Here is a 10,636-nt window from a genome sequence, read left to right as displayed (position 1 = left end):
AGCACCCATTGCACAGACCTTCGAAAAAGCATAGATCTCCATGTGAAGTCGGGTAGCCTGATGACTTCATCTTAGGAAGTGAGAAAATAGAGTGATCGCCCAAGCCACCCTGCCCTCACTTATATAATGTAAATAGGCTTTGGCGTTAGGTTCGAAATTGGCTAAGGGGTGAGCATCGGTCCCACTAGTCGGATCGGCTGGAGGCTCCTAGAAAATACAAGGTGAAAACTCTTTTCTCACTTGCATGATTAGAGGTGTGAGCAAAAACTTCTCATATAATATCCATCTCTTGAGACCTTGACTTCCTTAGCATATTTCTTACATTTGTTTGGCATCTCTGCTGCTTCAACATTTAGTCATTTCTTATGCTCTAAATATTTTTAAGCTGCATGGGATTCAAACCAAGTTCCTTCCTTCTCCAAGAATTCTTCCAAGATGACTTTTGACTCTTTAGGTACATTAGCTTTTGAAAATTTTGGGTTTCTAATTTTTCAAACTAAAATACATTTCTTGGCTCATCAAAATCTTATTACAAATATTCCTAACAATTTCCCCCCTCTTGATTGAGCCTCTTCTAATTGATGTAATGAGTTTGGGTTTGACTCTTTTACCAATACTAGTAAGTATATTTTTTAAATATTTTATTGAAATAATTTTGTTATTATAAATTTTTTGCATTTAAAATTGTTTTAAATTTTTATAAAAAATATTTTTGTTTGCAAGTGCTTAGTTATTAATGTTGAGAATTAGAGGCAACGTCAACTAACTGACACTCTTTAGAAAAAGGAGAACAATTAAAACAGAAATATGAAGTCTGTGACGTGTTACAATAACACTGCCTTAAAAGTGCTATTTACCCGGTAACGGTGTAGTTAAGGATCCCGGCACGCTTCTGACAGGTTACACAGACTAGTTGAGCTAAGCTTACACCAACTATAGCCCAGGCGAACCTCACTTTGCTCAGACTATGGGATAGAAGAATTAAGAAAGGAAGGAGAAAGATTTTGTTTTGGTGTATTCCACATGGGAAAGGGGGTGGCTATATATAGTAATAGATATAACCACCCACCATTTACCAGCCACAAAAATTAAGCCCACAAATGCAAGGATGAAGGGAATGTTGACACATGTCCCATAACCCCCTTATTGCACTGCTGCTTTGAATGATTTCCAGCAATCCCACACACATTCAAAGTAGAAAGCTAGTAAGGACAAAGTCTGAGCAATACAAACGAGGTGACCTTAATATCAGTGTTTAAACTTGAACTGATACGTAGTGACATTGAGTAATTTTCTTCCCGAGAGTGATATGAATCTTGAACTTATCGGTTAGACAAATTTTGAACTCAAGACACACATCAACTCTAAAATGCAAGTTCTATGAAAGTCAAACTCTTTGATTGTTTATGATGAAACCTTAATATTCAAGTCTGTTGTGTCTATCTCAATATAGACCTTCAACCTTGTCAAGTCTATCTCAACATACACATTTTAACCCTGTCAGGTCTATCTCAATATAGACATTTTACTTTGTCAAGTCTATCTCAATATAGATATTTAACTCTGTCAATTCTATCTCAATATACACCACCTTTAAAGTCTACAGAGTAGTTAAATACATAAATCTTGTAGTTTACTAAGAACATCATGCTTCTCATATATTTTTACTCAATTGGACATCCGGATGCCAATGAGTGCTCTAGAAAGATAGCTCATTAGCTTTCAGAAAAGGTGGTTAACCTTTTTGCCCTTAAGTAAGTGATTTCTTTAAGCCTATCTCAATATAGACTACCCAAATTGGGGTGTGAAATCATTACGAGCATTTTATGCTCACTCTCTCAATTATTAAGCGGTGAATTCATTAAGCCCGTCTCAATAGAACCACCCATCTCATAGGGTTATAAATTCATTAACAATTGTAGCTCAACCTCACCAATACACAAATCATTAGAATGACCAATTAGTGTACTACTTTGTGATTCTTTCTATGGCTTCGTTTGACCACACAATTGGGGTCCACCATGAATTCATCACCTCTGGGAATTTAAGTCATTCCATCAACAATTCAATGACTACTCTCATAAAAATGATGAAGTTGAGAATGTTATGTTGAGGAAGAAGATATAGAAGGGGAATTTTATGATAGATTATAACATTTTTGGTAAGAAAATTATAAATAATAAGATTTGAAGTCATTGAAAGTTTGTAAATATGTATTCAATTAAAAATTTAATGATTTTTGTAAATTTTTTAAAATAAAAAATTCAAAAAAATAAATTAGAAGAAAGGGGCTATTATTGCAGCGTTGAACTCTGCTGCCCATTTTGTTGGCGGAAACAATGTCCTCAACTATACAATTTTACAAACACATCAAAAAGAACAATTGCTGGTTTGCCCGAGAGGTTAAGGGGGAAGACTTAAGATCTTCTATACACAAGTGCGCATGGGTTCGAACCCCATAGCCAGCATGGTGTTGTTCTAACAACAATGGGAATATGGGCATAAATCATGATAGGTGGTTGAGATCTTTTGCAATACTCTCATTAGATTTTAGAGTTTATAATTGAGGCTTTGCATTTTTTACTAAAATTCTTAATTATTTAAAAATCATGATAGGTGGTTGAGATTAGTTGCTTTTTACAAAGGAACCATATTCTCATTAGATTTTAGAGTTTATAATTAAGTTTTTGATTTTATTTAGTTTAGGTTGGGTTCACTTTTTATTGCTTAGTGTTTAACATTTACTATTTATATTTAAAATTTAGCTTTTTCATTGATTTTTTAACATTTATTCATGAATGCACATTTAGCTATTACAAAATACATATTTAACTGTTCAAGTTTGTAAAGTGAAATTGACGATAATTACTAAAATGTCACTATTTTAAAAAAATATAATCTAATCCGTCTGTTTTTACATATGTAAAGCTGATATTGGTTCTTAGTTTTTTTTTTGGCAGTCATAGGGTTTCATTACCTATGTCGTCATAATAATAATCGAGAATAAGTAATTGAATCTTGAATTGAATTATTATGAACTAGTTTAACAGCGAATGATTTGTGACTATTAGGTTGTTAGAGTCAATGAAGGCAGTTAGAGTATTGTGTGTTTAATTTGTAAGATTTTGCCTAATAATATATATTATATATTATATATTATGGCCTTAATTAAATGATGCAAGTTGACTAGCCTTATTAATTGGTTTGGTTGGACTGAATAACTAGTAGTTGTTATTCAACTGGACTCTGTGCCTATATAAACCTCGATTGATGGGATACATGATATGTATTATATAGCACATACAGTTCACGGTACTCATACTACTCAGTAGACACCAATACACTAAATATGAGCCAAATATGGCTAACGCTCTACCGTTCAAGAGGCATCACACATCAACTATAGCTGGAGATCAACTGCTTCTGCTTCCGCTACTACGAGGTCAAGTTTCTCGTAGACTATTCTGTATGGTTAGATTATTTTATATAACATTTGGTATCAGACCCTTTATAATCTCTGCCTGGTTGATTACTATGCCTAAATCGACAATTCATTCATATACATTGAATTTTCGTGTATGTTTTAATTCGTTTGAAACATACTGATAGCGTAAATGGAACCGGGGGTTACGATTACACTACGAATACATACGTTTGTGAATAAGTGGGAGAGCGCTCGTAGGTCAGCCGGTCGGTCTACCGTAGGGCGACCAAGCAGTCCGAGGCTGAGTAATATCCCGAGTGGTAAGTAGTTACGAGCGGGTCGCTTAGAATAGCGCAGGCTGCTATTGTAGGGTGGTCAAGTTGCAATTACAGAGTGGGAATTACGAGTGAACGGTTACACGGGGTGTAGACCATGATATAGATTGATGTTTTAGGGTGAGATTACAAGTAGTGAGTAGTAGTAGTTACAATCAGATGGAGATGAGAAATGAGGGGGAGACCCCTCCTATTTATACTAATCAAGCCGATCTACGCATTTAATGCACCATCTGCAAGTGGCTTGACGTGGCGTCTTCTTGTTGGCTTAGTCAGGCGGTCACTCTGCAGGCTACGGGTAGGTTGACTAGTCGAGGTTGCAGAGCCGCAAGTTGTCAATCGCCGACCTGCAGGCGCAAGTTGGACTGCTTTACTTGTCGTGTAAGATAAGGTTTCGGCTTGCAGGTTGCGTCACATTGTTGACCGACCGGTCATCCTTTGGTAGACCGGTCATCCTATGGTAGACCGGTCATCCTATGGTAGACCGGTCGGGTGTGTTTCCGTCGGGGCGACTCCAAGGGTGACCCGAGAGCATTTTTGTCACAGGGCCTATCGATACGGGCGGTACGGTCTGTTGGTCCCAAGGGGATGGGGTACAAGTCTAGAGGGGGGGGTGAATAGACTTGTATAAAATTTTGCAAATCTTTTTCGACTTCTCGTGTGTATTGGACTTAGGATGTTTAGGTCCGATACCTCACAAGATGAAGACAAAGTTTTATGCGCAGCGGAAAAGTTATCCCCTTTTAGTTAGCACGAGTTTGAGTTAGTTCGAGAGGTGTGGTTATATGCAGTGCAGTTCGAGAGTTAGATAGCGAGAGATAAAAGCAGAAAGTAAATGTGAGAGAGATTTTTAAGTGGTTCGGCCAACCCGCCTACGTCCACTCTTCTTCCAGAAACTCCCTGGAAGGATTGCACTAAAACTTCCCTTTTTAGTACAATATCGAGCGCTTGAGCTTTGATCACGAAGCCCGCCTCAAGCCTCAGGTTTTTCGCCCCGCTTCTTGTTACTCCACCTATCGAGCACTTGAGCTTTGATCACCAAGCCCGCCTCAAGCCTAAGGATCTTCACAAGACAGCTCCCAGGTTACTCCGCCTCTCCTCAGGTTTTTCTCCCCGCTTCCAGTTACTCCACCTCTCGAGCACTTGAGCTTTGATCACCAAGCCCGCCTCAAGCCTCAGGATCTTCACTAGACAGCTGCCAGGTTACTCCGCCTCTTCTTGCTTAATCCAAAGCAAGGACCTTTGGTTGTCACAGTTGAGTGTAACAAGCTCCAATCTGACCAAAAGCTATCGTTGAATCAACTTCGATGTAGAGCAGCTTCGGTCACCTTCTAGATGTATAGCAGTTTAAGCTTTGTAACTCTCTCAAACACTAAGATGTGTTTTTCTCGCTGTTTTGAATATCAGGATGATGTTCCAAATTGAGCACTTGCACTTTTGAACGTTTGAATCAGACACCTATTAAGATTTTCGAATGAACCCCTTTTTTTTTTTTTTTGAACTTGTGTCTTCACGTCCTTTTTATATGAGAGTTGAGGAATAATTCCGTTGGAGGGAAAATTATTCCGTTTGACATCTGTCTCCCATGCTGAGTATGGGACTTGCATATTTTCAGCATTTTTCATGGAGGCTGAGTATGGGACTTGCATATTTTCAGCATTTTTCATGGAGCGGTGGTCTTGTAACTTGAACCTTTTGTCTTGTAGTGAATATTCCATAATTCACTTTCTTGAGTCCATGCTCCACTTGCTACTTTTGAAAAATGTTACTCTTTTTATATTCCCATTGATCCTCATTTTAGGGAATAAGACCGACCTTGGATTGGTGCACTTTCTATCCGTTTGTCGTGGAATTCTGATGTGGCATCCACTTCCGGTAGTTCCCATAATATTCTTTCAGCACCTCCTTAATATTTTATCTCCATGATATTCTTCTTCTCCAAACTTAGATTATTTTATCCATGCATGTTGACTGCCATTCAGCCNAACTTAGATTATTTTATCCATGCATGTTGACTGCCATTCAGCCCCTTGGAGAAGTACTAGTTCATCGAGACCAATGTTAATGTCTCGACCACTTGATGTCTCGATCCCATGTATCGAGAGATCTATCTCTCGAACTCTGCTTATGTCTCGAACTGGATTGTTGTATCGAGAGATCCTATCTCTCGAACTCTGCTTATGTCTCGAGACTTAGTTGATGTCTCGCAGACCCTTATTCCTCCAGTGTTGTCCCGTGCCTTCTTCTGATCTGTCTATAAGATTACAACACGAGACTTCTAAGATGTTCACACAAGTTTACCTTAAGCTTAAATATTTTCCGAGTTGAGCTCAAGTTACCCGGTTGTATTTTCGCTCTTAGTTTACTTGTCGAACTTACATATAAATTCCTATCTTTCGAGACTTAGGGGATTATAGATTACATTTGGTATCATCAAAACCTATTACAATATGTTCCTAACACGGTCGATCACAAGTGATTTATTTCGGTCGGGTTGATGGATATGACGGACTGGTCGGGTGACTTCTTGTCGGAGCAGTTATACGGGTCAGTCCTTTGTGCGTATTTACCCATCACGAGTCCCCCACTTCTTGAATCCACGAGAATCGTTGGGTTCGAGAAGTGAGAATAATTTCCTTGTAATTTGTTCCAATCAGCTTGTCACGAACAAAGTTCCACTCGGTCGGTCTACCGCAGTCTACCCGGTCGGTCTACAATAGTGTTCCCAGACGGTCTACAATAGTGTTCCCGATCGGTCTACAATATTATTCCCGGTCGTTCGTCATCCAGTTGTTAATTTTGGCTTCCAATAGCATGTTGAAAATTTTTGATCGGATAATTTTTTCCTTTTATTTTCTTGTTGCTCCGTCCTTGCAACCTCGATGACTTCCAACCGCACATCTGCCCATCGGGCAATGACTTTGTCTTGACTACAAGAAGTCTCTATCGACCCCTTCACGTGCCGCTTGGTGGGAATAACGCCATGGTTTTATCTCGAGCGTAGTCTGGTGGACCGCCTCCTCACAACGAACCATCCGGTTGTCCAGGAAATCACGCACGAAGCGTTACCTCACGCCACATGCTCCTATTGCGGCTACATAGGTCTTGTTTCTTTCTCTCCTTTTCTTCTTCTTCTTCTTCTTCTTCTTCTTCTTCTTCTTCGGTCGACCGATCGCCAATTCCCCACTTACGATTTTTTTTTCTTTTGGATTTCAAGTCAACCGGTAGCTTGTACATGACGGTCGATCGGGTGTCCTTCACTCTGGTTACATTGATATATGTCCTACAAACACATAGCAAATGGATTGCAAAAGGGGATAGCTCTAAGTGTGATAGCCAATCTATAAGCCGTGTAGAGTACCCAGTGGGTAAGGCTTTTACACTACAGACGAGTAACAAGTAGCTATGACTGACTGGTCAATCGGGCAACACCGTATAGGTCGGCCTGCCAAAATTTGAATTGGAAGAAATCTTAAGTGATAATTTCCAAAATCAGTAAGTGGTCTCAACCATAACGCCGACTGAGTAGGATCGTTTAAGTAGAGCTGAGATAGCTGAACTGAAAAAACCTCAAACGAACAGGTTGAAAAAACAACAGGTGATCTTAGTCACAAATCAATCGGTCAAAATCGTACAGGTAGGGTCGGGATAACTCAACCGGGCAAAACCTCAAATGAAAGTACCTGGAAATAACAAGTGAACTCAGTCACATCTCGACCGGTCAAAATCGTGCAGGTAGGGCCAGGATAACTCACCAAGCAAAACCTCAAACGAAATAGCCAGGAAATAACAAGTGAACTCAGTCACAACTCGACCGGTCAAAATTGTGCAGGTAGGGTCGGGATAACTCACCGGGTAAAACCTCAAACGAAAGAGCCGGGAAACAATCAAGTGAACTTAGTCACAACTCCACCGGTCAAAATCGTGCAGGTAGGGCCGGGATAACTCACCGGGCAAAACCTCAAACGAAAGAGCCGGGAAACAATCAAGTGAACTTAGTCACAACTCGACCGGTCAAAATCGTGCACGTAGGGTCGAGATAACTCACCGGGCAAAACCTCAAACGAAAGAGCCGGGAAACAATGCTTGCTCCTACTTCGGCCGATCAGCCTTTTTTCTTTTTTTGAGGTACGTAAAGAAAATTGGACCGGGGTTAGCGGATATTACAATGATAGTAGCAGGAAAATTTTCATTTGACCATCCGAGTACAAGTATCATGCTTGTCACCCTATACTACTTGTAGAATTGTATGAGGTGTTCGGAGTTCCACACTCGGTCAATCAGTCGACCGAAGAGAGTCTCTAATTTTTAGGTGCCGGGTTGGACTACTGCTGCAACTTTGTAGGGCCCTTCCCATTGCTTAGCAAATTTTCCTTGTTCGGTTGGTTTACTAGCTTCTCTCCGTCAGAGCACCAAGTCACCGACTTGAAAGTAACGTGGTTTCACCAGTCCGTCATGGTAAGTTTTGGCGGCCTTCTGGTACTCAATCTTTCTTCGTGCCACCATGTCTCTTTTCTCATCGATGAAGTTGAGCTCTGCACCTTGCAACTCGTCATTTTCCTCTGGCTGGTAATTCCTTTCCCGAGCAGTAGGGAGCCACGCTTCAATCGGCACCCTTGCTTCGAATCCGTAGGCCAGCGAGAAAGGTGTTTCGTTGGTCGCCAGTCGCTGAGTGGTTCGGTAGGTCCAAAGAACATACGGGAGCTCTTCTACCCAGCCTCGACCCGCACTTTGTAATTTCTTCTTCAGTCCGTCGAGGATCATTCGGTTGGTGTTCTCCACTTGTTCGTTAGCTTGTTGGTATGCTATGGCCACTCGGGTGTGCCTGATGCCTAGTTTGGCCATGAAGCTTTTGAACGGCTGACTATCAAATTGTGTCCCGTTGTCAGTGATTAGGTAGACCGGAACACCGAACCTAGTGATTACTTTTTCCTAGAGAAACTTTTGGCACTGCTGCGAAGTGATGATTGCTAGTGCTTCTGCTTCTACCCACTTGGTGAAATAGTCGATGGCTACGATCACATATTTCTTCCGACCGACTGCCATCGGAAATGCTCCGATCAGGTCGACTCCCCATCTTGCAAAGGGTATTACCTCGCTGATCGGTTGGTAATATGTGGTTGGTCGTCCGGGCAACTTGTGAAATTCTTGACAAGTTCCGCATCGTCGAACGTAGTGTTCACAATCCAAGTTGATTGAGGGCCAATAGTATCATAGCAGGATGATTTTTTGTGCCAGCGTCCTTGGTCCTTGGTGGGCCGAACAGATGCCTTCATGAACTTCCTCAATCACAATCTTGGCCTCATCGTTGGTTAGACACCTCAACAGCGGTCCGCCATACGACCGCTTGTAGAGTTTCCCGTCGATCAATTGGAAGCGTGGTGCTCCCAATCTGACCTTCTTCACCCTAGTGGTGGTATCCGGTAGGGTGCCATTGGTCATGTAATTTTTCAGATCGTACATCTAATCCGGCTCGCTTATCTCGACCGGTCGGACCACAATAACATCAATGTTCGGCGACCCGATCTCTTCAATCCGTGCGATCTTGGACACGTACTCAAGGGCCTCCTGTGTCAATTTGGACAACATGTCGGCGTCTGTGTTCTCCGTTCTGGGCACTTGGATCAACTCATACTTGTCGAACTGTTGTAACAACTACAAGGCAACGTCCTTGTATTGTATCATGCATTCCTCCTTCGCTTCGATCGTTCTGGACAGTTGGCTGATTACCAACCGGGAATTCGACCGTAACCTCAACCGGTAGGCTTTCATCTGCTTGGCCAACCGTACTCCGCCTAAGAGTGCTTCGTACTGTGCCTCGTTATTGGTGGGTCAGAATTTAAAGATTAAAGCTTGATAAATTTTGAAACCTTCAGGAGATGTGAGTACAATTTCTCCTCCGCATCCTTTCTTGCTGGATGACCCGTTAGTAGAAGCTTCTCACCATGGTTCCTCCAGGGCGGTCGGGTGGTCGGCCTCCGGGTCCCGCGCGGTGCACTCAACAATGAAGTCCGCCAACGCTTGAGCTTTGATGGCAGGGCGTGGCTTATACTCAATCGCAAACTGGGTAAGCATCATGGCCCATTTGATCAGCCGCCCCGACAACATTGAATTTCTGAGAATCGTTCCAAGTGGTTGGTTGGTCAAAACTACCACCGGGTGAGCTTGAAAGTAGGCTGCAATTTCCTGGCGCTAACCCAGAGTGCAAATGCAGTCTTCTCAAACTTGGTGTATCGCAGCTCTGGTCCTTGGAGAGCCTTACTGACATAGTAGATCGGCTTCTGGACTGCCTTGGTTTCCTCCCGTACGAGCACTGAACTGATCGCCCGGTCGGACACCGCTAAGTAGATGAAAAGTGTCTCATCTTTCTCCAGCTTGGACAAAACTGGTGATGAACTCAAGTAGGCCTTCAGGTCGTCGAACGCTGATTGACATGCTGGTGTCCATTCGAACCCATTAGACCTCTTCAGTATTTGAAAGAAAGGCAGAGATTTCTCAGCTGCGTTAGACAAGAAACGACTAAGTGCTACTAGTCGACCGGTCAGTCGTTGGACGTCTTTGACCAATCGGGGTGGTTGCATCTCCATGATCACTCTGACCTTCTCGGGGTTTTGCTCGATCCCCCGCCCCGTCATCATGAACCCTAAGAATTTTCCCGTCTGGACAGCAAAAGCACACTTACTTGGGTTCAAACGCATGTTGAAAGTTTCCATCACCTTGAATGCCTAGGCTAGGTCGGTAGGATGAGTTTCTTTCGATCGGCTCTTGACGAGCATGTCGTCCACATACGCCTCCATGGTCGACCCGAGCAATCCTTTGACCAACTTGTTCACCATCCTTTGGTAGGCGGCTCAGGAGTTTTGTAAACCGAACGCCA

At 42.2% G+C, this 10,636-nt stretch overlaps 1 non-coding gene across 1 annotated transcript; it reads left to right on the top strand.

The window, feature by feature from the left end:
- Positions 1 to 2,385: 2,385 nt before the first annotated feature.
- On the top strand, positions 2,386 to 2,468 carry TRNAL-UAA. Its single transcript has one exon. It is a non-coding gene; the product is annotated as a tRNA-Leu (tRNA).
- Positions 2,469 to 10,636: the final 8,168 nt, after the last annotated feature.

This window comes from Ipomoea triloba, chromosome 11 (genome assembly GCF_003576645.1).
Source record: "Ipomoea triloba cultivar NCNSP0323 chromosome 11, ASM357664v1".
NCBI lineage: Eukaryota > Viridiplantae > Streptophyta > Magnoliopsida > Solanales > Convolvulaceae > Ipomoea > Ipomoea triloba.
The sequence above is the reverse complement of the archived record's forward strand: the minus strand, read 5'-3'. Positions and strand labels throughout refer to the sequence as shown.